The 17,242-nt window shown below is 41.9% G+C and overlaps 1 protein-coding gene across 10 annotated transcripts in view; it reads right to left on the bottom strand.

Annotated features, from left to right (window-relative positions):
- The window catches only part of ZNF532 (zinc finger protein 532), a 57,036-nt gene extending 40,042 nt beyond the window's left edge, over nucleotides 1-16,994 (bottom strand). For 4 of the 10 annotated variants that reach the window (XM_062599180.1, XM_062599181.1, XM_062599183.1 and 1 more), the window contains exons 1-2: nucleotides 14,187-14,379; nucleotides 8,143-8,236 (exon numbers count right to left, since the gene is read on the bottom strand). The gene's annotated coding sequence lies outside the window, so the exon portion shown is untranslated. Of the gene's footprint in view, nucleotides 1-274; nucleotides 387-8,142; nucleotides 8,237-8,838; nucleotides 8,881-14,186; nucleotides 14,380-16,914 lie in introns of those variants that run through there. The other 6 variants (XM_062599179.1, XM_062599182.1, XM_062599175.1 and 3 more) reach the window with 5 other exon arrangements.
- Between the last annotated feature and the right edge of the window lie 248 nt (nucleotides 16,995-17,242).

Raw genomic sequence — 17,242 nt, 5'->3', positions numbered from 1 at the left:
TGAATCTTTCCTGGTGCTAGCTGAATGAATGATATGTTGCTCTTACCTGTCCTCTTTGCAACAGCACTTTAAGCCAAGAGCATTCAGTCTTCTTTTTTTTTTAGGTTAGGCAACACCAAACTCTTGGTTTTTCCTCACAGATAACATTTTCCACATCTTACTCTTTTCATCTTCCACTGGCCTCTATCATTTGCTCTTCCTCAATCCAATTCCAACCCCAAATATGTAACTCAAACTTAAACCTTACCAACGCCATGTGAAAAGGAAAACTAACCATGAGCATACTTTTAGTTTATAAATCCCACTATGAGGTTTGCCTTTTCAACAGACACTTCAATAGCATGCAAAGGTGTGCTGCTGAATCCAGGTGAATCACTTGTAGGGATCTAAAAAAAAATCAGTTAGAGACAGCCCAAATAGACAGTTTTCAATTCTCTTTCATAAACATGCACAGATATGATTTGTACTGTTGCAACAGAGCTGATTTTAATGTATTCTGACTGTTCAGAATTTTTAAGACCTAAGTCAGTGTTCAGTGTGAAAAGGTATTTAAACAGTTAAATTTTATTGTTAGAAATTACCCATTTAGGGAACATGCTGTCTGCTTTCCTGTTTTTGTATCAGTACTGAAGGACTGAAAAACATTCCTACTATATAGCTCCATGTTTTTTCTCCAGTATCACTTATCATAGGACGAGCCATCAGAGAACCAGTGTGACTATCTGTGACAGTGCTCTCCAAGCTCCAAAAATTAGTTCAGGTAATAGAGAAGCTACTACAACATATCCCATGGCAAAAGGTCTGTTGGAACATACTTGTCAACAGAAATACAATCCTATGGATTAGTATAAGTAGAACCCAACCCATTGTGTTCACCACGTAACATGGCAGCTGCCATCTTCTTATACCAAAGCATGATGATGAGCACACTTACCCACAATGCTAGAGACCTAGATTTTATTCTACCCTCTGCCTGAAGGATTTCAGGTTCCTGAGAGAGGGCCATAATTACAAAATTCTAATCTATATTCTAATAAATATGACATGTCACTAGAACAAAGACAGGCAGTATCACTGTTGTTTAGACATGTTAAGATTATTAATTCACTTCTGGACCCACACTACCAGTAAGACAGAAATACTATCAGAAATTCAAAAAAACATAAAAAAAAAAATGAGAGCTTTGTGAACATAATAAACGTACCACCAACAAGAATCAAGACCTCAAAAGATACGCAGAAATGGCCAGGATCAACACATACGCATAGCTGAAGATTTTTTCATCTGTCTCTTGACCATGCCTGCCAATTTAGTTTACATAAAATGAATGTTCCAGACAGAATTTTTCTGTGTAAGGTTATATGCCTATATCCTCATATAAAACTCATTTTGCTAATGATATAAAGGCTCATTTTTTGACTAAACTTTATCTTTTCAACTTTGCAGTCACCCATCACAGTATAAAAAAATCTCCAGCTATCAAAAATAGAGGACACTATTTATAAGTTCACAACAACAATGGAAAAAAGAACTTTCCAGTATTGGTGATATGTCCCAAGATCTTCAGCTAAACTATACTTTAAAATGTATGGTATTAATCACTCATACAGGTTATTGGTAAGATGCTGAGAATATTTCATCAGGCTGGTAAATTTCCTCAGAAGCGTTTTGTTTCAGGAGCAAGCGCCATTCTGTAAAGGCCACAGCTCACCATTCTTTCTCAACCGAGTTTACAGCATATGGGCAGGGAAAGAACAGTAAATGCAAGGTCACGATGCTTTATTTTTTGATGATGCTAGCTGGCTACGGAATGACGGCTGCTGTTGATTCTCTGTTCACCCAGATGAGTGGCATTTAATACTGTAGCTAACAAAGGCTGTCAGTGGAAGGCAACACACGACCTGATGGTTCATTTCATTTACTGCCTCCTGAAAGATCCCAGTGGGTAGTTTTAAGAAACTATTTGTTTGATCCAAGAGCTTATACCACAAATACATAGTGCGTGCAGAAAGGAAATGGGCCATGAGGGTGAAAATGGAATCTTATGAAGCAGTGATTTAGGATGTTCTTGTGTCCCATTTCAAATATCCCTCTCACACACATTATCCCTGACCAGTAAAACAGATGCATTAATATTTAGATCAAACTCACGAATTTGGTAAGAGTGAACAGATGCTTATCCAAGCAGTATCAAAGTAAACAGAAATAAAACAACAAAAAAAGGAAGATTATGCACCTTCCCTGTCCAGATTCCAGGCTAAATTTAGGCTGTTCAAACAGCAGCAATGGCTACAATTGTGTTTCCATTTTGCTACATTAAAACCACTTTGTTTTTCTTTCACTTGAAACCACTCTCTTTACTATTTCAGGAAAAAAACTAACAGACTGAGTTCTAAAATGAGATAAATCAAAATCACGTGGAAAAAATCTAAACCAGTATGCAGCTACGCGTTTACTACAGATTTCTTATATAAAGCACAAAACACCAGTGCACACTGATACAGTTTGGCTATCAGTTTAGTTAGGTGTTTTTCTTCAAATGGTCAATGATTTAGGAAGTATTTGTATTACAAAAGACAACCCTCACTTAACTTTACGCATCTATCATATGGCTAGCTGCATCTCCATTCACCACAAGCTCTCTTTAAAGAAGTGTGAAAGAAACAGGCTTTCATGTGGCCTATTTTAGAAATCTACTTCAGAATATGTCGAATTGCACATTACAACTGCCTATTTCTCCTTCTTTCTTAAAAAGTCTTGTAAAAAGCATCTAGCTCAGATGAAGATGTTTATCTATAGCCTTGGCAACATAACTTGGGATTTTGTGTCACTTAGAAATGCTGAAAGCCCAACTGATATCAAGAAGGAAAAAAGGGCAAGTATTCTGTCAAAAAAATGTTTCTGAAGTCACTATGATGATAACCCCTATTACATTTGGTTTACTAAAGCCCAGATGATGAAATCCACCTTTTTCACATGTTTAACTGAAATGCTGCATTTGAATTTATTACTGGTAAAGCTGGAAGTATTTTCCCACGAATATGATTAATCACTGAATGATTGTGAATGTTATCCACTGAATGGTGTACTTTCAGGCTCAGATCTCAGATTATTGCTTAACAGATAAATAATTTCAGAAGTTCACCTGCCATTCTGCTCCCTTAACTCCCTTGAGAATGAGCTGCAACTATGTGAATCTGAGCTCTTATAATTCCATCTTTGATGTAGTAAGTAATACATTTTCAGATTCAGTCTCAAAAGCTTTTACAAATTGAACACCGTAGAACAGAGAAGAAAAAAGTACATGGGAAAAGACAAAAAAGAAGTCTATACTGGCATAAATTTTTATCTATTTACATTTTTACATTTAGTCATGATTTCTTTCATGAAGCTTCAACAGAACATACAGGTTTGATACAGAAGTTACTGAGTGAGATTATTTGGCTCAAGTTTTGCAGAAAGTCAGAATAGCTAAACATAAAGGTCCCTTCTGGCCTTAAAAGCTATTAAGTTACCCATCTAAGACGAAAAGAAACAGGTCAACATTTCTGAAATGCAAAGATCTTTACATAATCTATGGATTAAAAACTGTAATAATCACTTGCCTTACAGCAGGAATGGTATTAGCAAAAAGAGAGAAAGAACTGAAACTCTTTACAGAACGTCTTCTTTTAACTGCCTACAAAACATGATAGGGAGCCCAAATGTACAGTCATAATTCTGTTACTGGGACACAAACTAGTTCATTTAAAACTGGCTTAGATATCTCTGTATCACAGCGTAATCAGCAACTGTAGTTTACACCTAACCCAGAGTGGCATGGCAGTACACTGGTTACCCTGAACGCAGTTACCTACTGGGAATAACCTGCCGAGGAGAGCACTGCCACACGAAGGCGGCGCGCCCGTTCACAAGGAGCCTATCCTTCGTACAGCTCTGGAAACGCACAGGCCTGCTGTTTGGTCCTCCTGCTTTTTAGTCTTGTAAAGACACTATAATAAGAGCTCTGCTCAAACACAGTGACAAAGGTAAGAAAAGACATTTTGCTGGTTTGAAAAGGGGGAAGAAAGGGTTGCAAGTAAAACATTAAGCTACAATGAATATCAAAGATCAAAGCATTACTGGCTTTGGAGACAGTCTAGCAAAACAGTCAAGGATGCAGGATTATCTAAAACTAACAGACTGATTTTTATCCCTCATTTCCATGTGGATGCACAGCTTATCATACATAGAATGTGAAATAGGGAAATATACTGAATACACTACAAGGAAAACAATCTTAAAGATAAATGTCCAAAACGTCCCTTTTATGCCCCAGCTACGTTTTATTTACAACACAGATAACCAGAACCCCTGGTAACATAACCCAGGCACCGGAACAATCCAGTATTGAAGTAAGTTGCTACCTAGATTAGGGAAAAACACTGTGGATATTTCAGTAACAGCTCACTTCGAATTACAATTTCAATACTATACTTCTAAATTACTGTGCAAAGACTGTCTGCTGAGTTACAAGTTATTAGTTAACATCCTTGGAAATTTAAATGTTTACAAATAATAAGAAAAATCACATACATAATATGAATGTTACACAGGAAATTCTTCTAAAAATTAAATGGAAAAGATTCTAGAGACCAATCTATATCAAATCCACATAAAACCACACAAACAAAACCTTAATTGACAGAGTTTTTCACAAATCAATACGCTAACTGCACTTCAACTTTAAGTCTGCCAACAGGAGTCTACAGTTATTATACACATTCTAGAAGAACTATAAAATACTCCCAGTCTAACACTTCCTCCAATTACATATATTAGTGTGTTACACTCATCAACAGCAATGAATTAAGTAAAGGCCACTTACATAGTACTTCACCTAAATCTTTAGGACTGCAACTCTGCATAACAGAGAAGATACATTTGTGCTTTACCAAGTAACTCAGTTAATGCTAATTCCACAGTAGAAAAATAGCTTAAAAGAATCGAGAAGTCTGCAATTTGAGGTAAGAGCACAAATTTCTTCATAGAGTGCACACTGGCCATCGTCAAGCTGTACATAGAACAACTCCCATGCTCTAGCACAGTGTGAGAGTGGAATGGTTTCTCTTACATGGGGCACCCAGGAATACTACTCCCCTTATGAGGAACTTCTTCAAACTTCTAAAATAATCCAAGTTAAACAAGAAGAGACTAAGAAGTGGCCAGTCTTGTCAAAAAAGTACACAAAGTTGCAGCCTGGGTATTTTATTCAACTCTTTTTCTCTTTTCTAGACTATCTTTTAGATTCAGTATATAAACTCTGTTTCCACCGCATCTGCCAGGACTCGGAAACCATATTCCTCCCTTTTTTCTCCAGATACCATTCAATAACCCTTGGAGACAGAACTCCACCTTTCATCGAAGATTAAAATCAACCAGAGCCTTGGCTGCCAGACACGGTGCTAGCTATTCCTTCTGTGGGCCAACGCGAAGCCTGTAAGTAGTTCAAAAAAGGAAATGAGGCAACTTCCTGGTTCACTAGGAAATTGTGAATTTCCAGAAACTGGAACTTGAGAACTGCTTTCAGAACTGCTGAAAGCAAAAATTGTTGTTTCCAAAGAGACAAACACAGCTGTGAAAAACCTAGTATCAGAGGACTGCCATTAAAATGGGTACATTTTATTGTTAACGGCTTTTAAGTGCACTTAACAAGGGAAGATTATCTTCAGAATTATTCTGAGATAGTTTGCAATGTGTGTAACATTCCTCAGAATAAACAAAGAAAATTTATGAAACAAGCAGTAAAAATTCCATCTCTTCAAACATCTTTTTATGAAATGTTATTTTTTAATTTTTAGTTAAGAAACTAAAGACTGCTGCTTTTTCTACATAGAAGAAACCAAACTCACCTCAGAATGGGGTACTGCTAACTTGAAGCATGTATTATGAAGCATACTGCCTGGACTTGACCATAAATTAAACATCTCTAATTTGGAGGATACTAATATGGAGAATCAGTTCTTATATTTATTGAATTCACCTGTCCAAAGTATTATTTCATTTTTCAGACAACATAGTCTCACTTTATACGACACCTCTTATTTCCTGTGGATTAGCTCCATTTCCTTTTTCTCTGTCTGGCTGTTTACTCATGTTTACTGAAAAAATGTCCTGGGAATAGCTATCATTTTTGTCTTAAGATTACATCTTTCAGGATGCTTGAAATACTTTAAAAAAGTTGAAAAAAAACAGTTTCTTTAAAAATTCAGATATTATTTTGCTTACTGATTACTCAATGACAGTAGGAAGAAAAAAAAAAGAAAAAATCCTGGATATGACCAATAGAAACTATACAGCTAGAGAACCAAGCAATGTGAAGAACAACACTTCTGGGTTGTTCTTCTTGATGGTGGCTGATAGGACTTCTGGTAAATCTAACAGTGAATCTTACAGACTCACCATAGTGGATTCTGAAATGTCTATGGATATAATTAAGGATTTCTATTCATCTCTTTGGGGATAAAGTTCACCTTTACATGCATATCAGTATCTTATTAAAATGTAAGGTCTGAAATAAATTCTGAAAGAGAAATTAAGATTGCTGTTTTTCTGTTCAAAGTTCTACATTTTTCTTTCTTTGGAAACACATCTCCTGAAGTGAGTGCTTCCTATAAAGAGCATGAAGAGGATGAGCCGGTTTCAGCCAAAGAAGATAGCACTTTATTGTTCCACTGCCTTATTTTCCTAGTTGCCCTTTTTACTCCAGTTCATCTGATAATACATTCCAGTGAATTATTCACTTGGATAATTATGTCAAAACAGGAACCAGTTCCAGAGAACTCTCTAGTGACATTGGAAGAAGCAAGCAGGACAAGAATTTTTTGCTATATCCATGAAAAATAGTTTTGCTATACCCATGAAAATCCCTTTTAAATCTTTCGGGGCCTTCATACCGTGGCTGTTAGATGGAAAGTCTAAGGATGTATTCAAAAGTTTTAAAAGGCTGACATTCAGAAAGATGGAATAAAGTCTGCAAAACAGAGTACATCCAGAAGCGCCTCCCTATTAACAGAGATTCCAGAGACCATTTTGAAATACTACCTTCTTACATAGATTGTTTGCTTAGATGAGAAGAAGGCTCAAATACGTACTGACATTAAGTAGCAACTGAAGAAACATCAGTGCTTAGAAGCAGCTACTTGCTTCTGAACAATTAATGGAATACTGTTTTGTTTTAGTAAAGGAAATTTTTGTCACTCCTCCTCAGGCCCTGTATGTGTACTGGTTCCAGGCAGAAGGACTCTAGCCATATGAGAAAAAAAAAACAAACAAAACGACCCTTTCACAGACTCTATCAAGGGGAAAGAAAAAAAGCCACAGAAGAAAATGTTTTTCCTATCTTTTCAAATATGATTCATCTTGTAGCTTGGGCTTTAAAACTGCTGCAGATGGGGCACATTATTCCCACAAGAAAGACCAAGTCGCTTATAAATTGCTGTTGAAATTAAAAGGCACTTTTTGATGTAAAGCAATCAGTAAAGTACTCAGACTCTAAGAAGCGCAACAGCTGACTGAAGACAAGAGAACAGAATGGTCTGGCAACTCCCAGACAGGTTATAGCTCCAAACTGGTAGCTCAAAAGTCTGATTTCATCTGTCAGGTATAAGATCAGCTTCAAGTTCTCCAGACCCAGTAACAACAGATAATCCTTTCTTTCCAGCATTTTGCCAATGAACCTTCTCTATGCCTAGAGGTTTCTAACAACCTTTTCTTGATCCTAAGCATGGCCTTGCATGCTCAATTTTTACTCCTTTATTTCATCATTTGCTTTCAAAAAACTGACCACTCTTTCCTCCTAGAAACTCATACTCCTGCCCGTCGAAATCTCTATTCCTCAATCACAAGTCTGGTAATACTTTAACTGTCTTTACTGGCTCCCCACTTTTCTGCTGTACTAAGTTCAACTTCCTAACTTTCACCTCCAAATCCCACCTGTTCTTGTTCAAGCAACTACTCAAAGCAAGCTTCTTTCAGCAGCAAGTCTATTATTTAAGGAAACAGGAAAAGAAATCAACACATAAATTTGCACCTACCAATGGAATTTGCATTGCTGTGACTACAAACCTTTATCTTCTGTAAACCCTTCCTAAGGTTTCTTACCTCAAATGGTATTATATACTGTTGTAGACTTCATTTTTTAGGACAGAGTTCATTTCTTTCTATTCGTTCTCTTAAGATTAGCATCCTTTTGGTACTGTAAGAAGAACAGCATTGAGACAACATTTTTCAATTTCTGGCATGGCTATACATAACAATACTATTGTCAGACTGGTATAAATTCCCAGGTAGATATTCCATTCCAGAATAAAATTCTGATAATCTGGTATAATTATTCTGCTTCAAAACACAGGTAATTACACCGAATTTACATCACGTTCAGTCTGGAACAAAATGCCTATGCAAGAAGTAATAGGGTATAATAATTTTTTTTTAATTTCTGTATTGTTATGCCAAGAAATTTTATCATGTAGAGAACACTTAAGTATCTCAATCAGAATGACAGTAATATATCCTAACATTAGCCAAATATTAGCCTAAAACACGGCTTATAAGCAGTTTATTATTCAACATATATAAGTAATGATGACTGATTAACACTTCTCATTATTTACTTTGAAAGCTAAGTATCTGAAAGAGGCAAAAGCAGTATGCTAGTTAGTTCAACCACCAAAACTTCTCCAGGAAATGAGAACCACATCTCAAACCATGACTCAGTGTGGTTTGAAATACTCCGTAGGCAAGGAGGATATGCAAGAGGCCACTTTAACCACAGTCACCAGTGCCTATCATACTCACATAAATACAGGCTCCTCTTGGCTTATCAAAGATACCACAATCTGTTACTGTTGAAAAAAACAGAAACATGCCCGGTTCCAGACATATAGCTTTCATAACAGGCAGTATTTTGATTTCTTAGGATAAAGGTCTTATTTACCATCCATCGTATCAATAAAGTCATGCCAGTCCTTAGATTTTTACACATTTTTGTGAAGTACTTGGGTGTTCTACAGTTTAAAATCATAACGAAGAATCCGATATTTCAACACTGTACACAGTGTTTAACTTAAAACAGACAAATAAACAAAAAACAAGAACCAAATTTGTCTCTATGTACTAATTTCAATAACCTGAATTTGTGTCTCTGGTTTTCAAAGAGAACATTACATCAATTTTCTTCCCTCTTCACTGTTCCACAGAAAACATAGCAAGGAAAGTATTAAACAATCTTTTAAATATATATATATACACATATATATACACACACACATACATACACAACCCCCCCATATATATGTATTAGCTTACATATATATATTAGCATACTATATGTATATATTAGCTTTTTTTCTTTTACGATGAATGATAAGGAAAGTATTCAATGCAATAATCCTACTGTTGACAGCTTTGGAATAATTTCAAGATTTATTCTTTACTGCCCCCCACCCCAACTTTTCAACAAACATTCTGATGAATTTCCTGTCCATCAAATCACTAAAAAAATAGTTGAAGTTGACAGGGACCTCTGGAGATCATCTAGTCCAACACCTCTGCACAAAGCAGGTTCAAATAGAGCAGGTTGTTCAGGACATGGAAGTGTTGGGTTTCTAGTACTTCCAGAGATGGAGATAAAATTAAATGAAGCATTTTGGTTTTCAGCATAAGTTATTTCCATTGGCTTAGACAAATGAAGATGCTACCATACAGTACCAAAAACCTGAATCTAGAAGTAGACAGCACAAACCAGTATATTACAATACTTTTCTTCTTCTGAGACTAAAGTTATCGGTATGCAGGTAGGTGCTAAATGAAACAGCTTTAGAACATTTCCACATTCTCCTGTGTTTTTAACCACAAAAACAGTGAACAACTAGAGATACCTGGTCTAAAGTAAAGCTCAGAACACATTTGACTGGGGTCTACTTCTAAGCTAGCTATAGAATTAACATGCTATAAACAAACCTGGATGCCTTACAGACGAAAAGCCCTAAAACGTAAATTTTTCTCAACAGTTAATCTAAAATAGTATTGTTAGTTATTACAAACAAAAGACGGTATGAATTTTAAATAATTGCTACAGTATTTATGAAATGATAAAACTTGATTGAACAAACTCATTCCTTCCATTCTGCTTTTATTTGTCTAGTTCTAGGATACTACAGAACCTTGTTGACCCACATACTGGCTGCCAGATTTGTCTGTTCTCAGCATTCATTATTTTAAAACAAGTAATAAAACCACCAAATCACGGCATTACCAAGTGTATTCTATTGATTTGAAGAAAAGTGCAGTTTGGTTGCTATTATCTACAATCTTTTAAACTTTTCAGTACTGAGGTGGATTTTTAAAAAATTTTAAAGTTCAAAATCACATACTATGAAAGCAGTTGTAGCAACTTATGTTTGGAATGGCAGAAGATGAAGTCACGTAAATATCACAAAGATTAAGTCATGGAAACATCTCAAAGATACTGTATTGCATATGCATAGGGTTCATGGCGTGTTGCTATAATCTGGCACAGAAGCTCACCTAGAGCACACTGAGTAGGCATGTAACCTTTTTCCAAGTGAACAAAATAATCTGGGAGTCCCCAGAGGTTGTAAGGGTGATATCTACTTCCACACATAGAATGCAGATGAAGTTGCAGACTGATGTTTGCAAATTTACTTTTCCCAGTTTCCAGTTCCTACATGCAAAACTTTTTCCAATCAATCTGCTTGTGGATTCAAGTTTTGAGCCTCAGAACTGTAACAATCTCTGCAGAGAATTCTCTTTAACGTGTCTTTAATGTGAGGTATGGCAAAGTGGTATTTGTGTTTATTGCTTTAGCTGAGTTTTGCAATTACGGATTATCAAGCCATATCAAGCCAACAAATAAGATATTCATCTCTGAAAGAAGCTGGTTTTCAATTGTAAGTTACTACAGCTTTCAAAAAAAAAAAAAAAAAAAACAATTCCTGTAACAGATTGTAAGAGAGCAGATAGCTGCTGTTGTTCTTTCTTCCTACTATATCCTGCATCTGGTAATGGACCTTACATTATCTGTCCTGTTAAAAACCTAGCCTTTTTTCCTTGCAATAGGTACTATTAAGCAAAGACATTTAGTGAGAGGTTTTGTTTTCTTAAGCAAATTTCCACCAGGAATTTTCCACCACAGCAATAAAATCATTTGTAATTTATGGCTGCTTAGAAGGCTGATCTTGTTATCTAACTCTTTCTTAAAATTTGAAAAAAAAATGGTCTTTTTTTTTGGGGGGGGGGAGAGTGGGGGGAAACAGGCATCTCAAGTTCTTTGGGGAGAACAGCACAGAGGACAAAGAGAAAGAAGAGAGATATTTTCATCTCTGTCCATTTCCTCTTCTCATACCACTGCTGAACTACCTCCAGTCCATTTTAAAGAGCACCAGATCCAGCTGGTTCAAAGTTCACTATTACCAACCTCTGCCTGGCAGGAAGAATGAGGGTATTTCAGCACAGAGGTAGGGTATCTCCTTTTCCACACCATACGGAGCTGAGCAGACCACCTCTATCTACAGCTGGCCAACGGAAAACTGCCTACATTTGCCAGGAGACCCAGTTAAAGTTTTGGGCCTAGCAGTTTCCTAAATTTCTCTTAAAATGAGGATGAATTCATGAAGCAGGTAAAACCCCAAACCACTCTTTTTGCATGCTAATTAAGAATGGATTATAAAAATGGCTTTCCTAGTTTTTTATATTTTTTATATGTAAAATTGCCTGGGACAGAAACATGCGAATGACTCAGATGTACTGCAGTAATGAATAGGACACTAAGATTCCCAATTAAATGCAAATTTGAATCACATTCTAAACAACTCTTTCTTCCTGTCTATTTCCTCTACTCAGGTTAATATACTCTTTTTCAAAAGTGAATGGCAATTCTTGCTTGAAAATAGCATGAAGCAGCTGCAGACAATCTCAGTGAGAGCACTCCAAGTCAGGCAGGGCCTGCCTGTGCAGCTCTAGCAACAAACAGGCCTTAAAACAGTAGGCCTGTTTCAACATTTTTTTTTACATTCACTCCCAGGAATTAGAATGCATGTTTATACTGTATCATACACTCATACTTCTGAGGAAAATAAACCTACTTATTTCACTCAAAAACAACCTCGAACTTGACAAATCATTACCCTTACTTTCAAGATCAAATACCCGAGACAAGCCTCAATGCAAGATGAGATCATCATTACTGACACACAGGACTAACCCTCCAACAATTAGCATCATTTTCCGTTGGAAAGCTGGCCTATGTGCAAAATCAAAATCTGGTAAAGAGAGTTCATGAATATTATTAATCTAAAAAAATAAAACTCACCAAGAATACTGCAGACTCCAGCATCTATTCAGGTTTCTCATCTTACAGCCTAAAAAATCCCTGCAAATGCAAAACCTCCTGTGCTAAAAATAAAAAAAACATAGTACGGATCTTGTTCCAAAATCCAAATCAAACAGATACACTGAATTTTGTGACAATTCAAGTACTTACAATTTTAAAGCAGCCTACTATTCTGGTAGAGGAAAAAATTCTAAAAGGTGCTCTCATGTAACATATGATTTTTAGCTGACACTTGGAAAAGAGCAAGCAGCAGTAATAGACACTATTCCTATCATGCACCATAAATTCATGTTTGCAAGCATAATTCTGCTACAGATGTCTATAGTCAAATACAGAACCTCTGCATTCAAATTACGAAAAATATGAACAGAAATAAGCACAGTGATCTGCTAGACATTTTGCTCCACCATGCATCTTATTTACTGCCCTATGAAATCTGAGAAACAATACATTCTATCTACATTAAAAACTACACAAACACATTTTCAGGCTAAACGTTAGCATGCTACTTTCACTCGGCTACAATTCATTTCTAAATGCCTTATGTAATCTACTGCAGTCAGAAATAAAAAGGTTCTATTTGTCACTCTTTGATGCAGAAGCCCTACCTAACATCAGCTACCAACTTACCAAATATCCACAATCTCTCAAGGCTTTTAATGCTGTCTACTTTATTTTCCTGAACACAGAGGAAAAGACCCTCACTGCACACTAGACTAAAACATTTTCAATGTTTTTCCTCCATATTTATCTTGATTGTAGACTACCAAAACAGCTAGCAGCCAGGACTGGTTAGACTGTTTAAAATCATACTGGATAAGATTCTAGAGTTGCTGATTTCCTGTTATAGGAAGTAACAGTTCTAGCAAAAGAATCCCCAAGGCAAAACGTTTAGTGTTCCAATGTGTAAGCTCTAACAGCCTTTGTTCTTCCCTTTGCTATATTCATTACTGCTTTCTTCTCTCTGCCCCTCTCCCTCTCCCTGAATCCTCCGCTTTCAGTATAAGATGCAAATGCCAGCTCAAATCTAAGTACACATTTATTTTTTAGATGAAGGAAAAAAAAATACTATCCATTATCCATTGCTGTGAAGCTTTGAGTTAAAAGTAGTCATCCCTCAGGAGCTGATGCACTGCCCATCCGGTTTCCTATTCTTATTTCATTACAGCACAATATTATAATTCATGCCACTAATAATTCACTGGAGCTCCATCAAACCTCTAAAATACATCTTTCCACTTGGCTGCAAAATCCTCCCTGGGTTAAAACAGTTTAAGAAACTCCATCCACACAATTTATTTCATATATTTTCATATATTTTTCTATGTAGGCTATATTAAGTACGTGTTTAACAATGAAGACCTTAATTCAGAAATAAGCATCAGGTTATTTAGACATGGCCGAACAATCAACCTTTAAACAATTAAGACAGCAAATTCTGAATGTGTAATGCTGTAATGCAACACAAAACAGTTCACTGCCATGTGGTCCACAATTTATGATTGTCACTCAGAGGCCTATTCTTTATGACTACATTGTGATAAAAATGTATATCCGGATGTGTGATATTTAAATAAAGACCCTGTATTTAGCCAAGATAACAATAAGTCTTTACAAATAATAGCTTTAATCCTATTAAACCTGGAGGAGGTTAATAGTATTTCTTTACTAACATCTAAACCATTGTCTCTTTACTAACGTGCCAAGTGTGCAATCAGGAGCCAGATTTACTTTTCACATAAATGTACTTTCATGCTATTGTTATATTCATACCCAAAACATCATGTCTCACCTTGTGAACCTTGACCTTTGAAAGATATTTTAGCCAATGCTCAGTTACTGTCACAGATGCATTACCTCTGCAAATATGAAAGGGTTAAAGGCAGCCCCAATCAATAGGCCTACAAGGAAAAAAAAGGGAAAAAAGAAGAGTATGCCTTACAGCATCTTTGCAATGCTTTTATGCACAATTCTGCAACAATACTGTTTCCTCTTGGCCTTTCAGAAACACACAGACATCCCCCCCCTTAACGTCTCCTAAAGAAGAAAACCACAAGACAGCACCCTGTAAATAAAACAGCATGCAAAGCAGCATTCTTCAGTCACAAGCATAACTACAATTACAAATCATTCAATCAATTTTATTTAGTTTAGTTTAAAATAGACTGCATAACCAGTGTCCCACCCTTGCAAAGCAAAAATATTTTAATAAGGGTCATAAATCTCAGCTCTTGCCCATTCCTTAAGCATAAAAAGGCATGAAAAGCCAAAGTAATCTCAGTTACTGCAAATATGTACATTCACATACAGAATCCTTTATGACTACATTAGCCACATACCAGTGCTGTGTGTCTAAAGTGTGCATTCACATACTGTTTTGGGCTGGTATCTGTCTGCAAGCTCCTCTGCTTTTGGCTGCCATGGAGGGAGGAAGCTATCCCCGTGCAGCAGCTCAGTGACTGCATTGTGCTCGGAGCTGATCTGCCTCAAACCGGTTCCAGCCGGTTCTGGTCACCCTACATAAAAAGCTATGGCAACCCTCGCTGAGTTGCCAACAAGCCCCTGAAAGCCGCCGGGGCCGCTTCTCCTGCTGCCGTGGCCGTGGGGCGCGTGGCGCTGGCGCCGTCCCCGCGCCCGTCCCCGCCGGCAGCGCGCCCCACGGCGCCCGGCTCCGTCCCGCGCTCACACGCTCCCTTCTCCTCCCCCACTTACCTCCCACAACCTGGCGGGGAGCTGGGAGTGTGTGCCTGCGTGTCTGTAGCTAACAAAGAGACCGCAATAAAAATCCTCACAGGATCTGCCTCGCTCGCGCGGCGGGCTCGGCCGCCGCGCGGGGAGCGGGCTGCCACGCAAGGACGCCTCGCGCGCTGCTCGCCCCGCTCCCCGCAGGACGAGGGTGGCTGCGGCGCAGCGCCGCGCCGGCCCCCTCGTGCCCACGGCCGTGGGGCGCCCGGCGCCCGCTGCCCTCCCCGCTGCTGGCGGGCTCGGGGCCGCTCCAGCCGCGCGTCTCCCCTCTGTACAGCATTAACTACAAAGATTATCCGCACGCACGCCTCCCTCCCCTCAAGAAAGCCATTTCCGCAGCAGCGAGATGCCTGCAAAATAGTTCCTTTACCCCCTCCTAGCAGCACCGAGTTGGCTGCCGAACCGTTTTTTTTTTCTTTTCGCTATTCAGCCATCCCGGAGGCACACAAGGGAGCGGAGCTGACAGCCCCGGCGGCCCGCGGCCCGCGCGCGACGGGCGCCGCCGTGCCCGTCCCAGCCCTCAAAATGGCTCCTGGCCCAAGCGCCTGCTCGCCTCGCGGCCGGCCCGGGAGACTCCTCGGCCAGGCTGCAGCCTGCTGGGGCGCCCGCGCCCTTCCCGACCCGGCCCTCGCCCCCATCCGTGCCCGTGGCAGCCTCGTCCGGGCCGTTCTCCTTCCTCCCTCCGCGAGGCAGGGCCTGCGCGCCTGGCAGCAACCCGGGAGGGGGACGCAGCCTGCCCGCTCTGCTCGGGCAGCTCGCCCGGAGCTGCGGGCGCAGCAGGCCCCGCTGCGCCAAGCCCTGCGCGCGCATCGGGGCACATGAGGGAATGGGGGTGGGCGGGCATCGGGGAGCATGGCCATCGGGGCGTGCGGGCATCAGGCCACGCGAGCATCGGGGCACATGAGGGAATGGGGGTGGGCAGGCATTGGGGCACATGAAGGAAGGGGGCATGCAGGCATCGGGGAGCATGGGCATCGGGGCCTGTGGGCATCAGGCCACGCGGGCATCGGGGCGTGCGGGCATCGGGGCACGTGAAGGAAGGGGGCAGGCAGGCATCGGGGCACACAGGCATCGGGAAGCGTGGGCATCGGGGCGCGCGGCCATCGGGGAGCGTGGCCTCAGGGCACGCGAGGGCATCGGGGCACACGGGCATCGGGGTGCGCGGGCTCTGGTGCGCGCGCGGGCGTTGGGGCGGCTGCCCCCGGCCGTGCTGCCGGCCACCCCAGGAGCCCCGCGCCCCAACCGCCGCCCCGCACCCAGGGGCCGAGACCGGGCACCTCCGTGCGTGCGGGCCTGCGCCCGGCGCTGGGGACGCCGCAGCGTCCTCCTGGGCGGCCTCCGCGCCTGCCCTCCCTCGCGCGGGGCCGCAAGGCCTCCGCGGGCCCCGCCGCCGCGCCGCGCTCCCGCGGGAAGCGGCCGCGGGGCCCAGCCGCGCGGGCCCGGGCGGCGAGGCAGGGCCGGGGGCCGCGCGGGGCCCGGCCCGGCCGCCGAGGGGAGGCCGCGGCGGCGGAGGGAGGCCGCGGGGCAGCCACGTCCCCGCCGCGCTGGCCGCAGGCCCTGGCGGCTCCGCGGCCCCGGAGCGGCCGCCTCGCAGCCTCGCTGCCCGGAGCGGCGCGCAGCCGAGCGGAGCCGAGCGGAGCGGAGCGGAGCCGAGCCGAGCCGAGCGCGGCGGCCGGAGCCGCAGGCCGCGGCGGGGCCTGGGCGGCGGGCGAGGCGGGGGCCCGGCCGGGGACGACCCCCACCGCATGCAACGGCGCCCCCCCATGCAAACACACCTGCTGCGGCCGCGCGGGCCGGCCCGCGGCCGCCTCTGCCGGGGCGTCAGGCGGGCATGGCCGGGGGCTCCCGCCGCCGCAGCAGCCGGCGGAGAGGCCTGGGCCGGGGACGGTTGAACATAATGGCAGAGAGCGCGCGCGAGGCTCTCGCCGGGACTGCGGAGGGGTGGGGGTGGGGGTGCCGCTGCTCGCACAGATGGGGGAGACGCTCCCGTGCGATGCCGTGTGAAGCGGCTCCCTGGAGCGCGCCGGGGGCGGGGAGGCGGCGCGGCCGCCGCGCCGGGCCGGGCCGGGCCGGGCCGGGCCGAGCCGCGCCGCGCCGCGCCGG

The sequence above is a fragment of the Rhea pennata genome, chromosome Z (genome assembly GCF_028389875.1).
Source record: "Rhea pennata isolate bPtePen1 chromosome Z, bPtePen1.pri, whole genome shotgun sequence".
NCBI lineage: Eukaryota > Metazoa > Chordata > Aves > Rheiformes > Rheidae > Rhea > Rhea pennata.
This window is presented reverse-complemented; position numbering and strand designations above follow the sequence as displayed.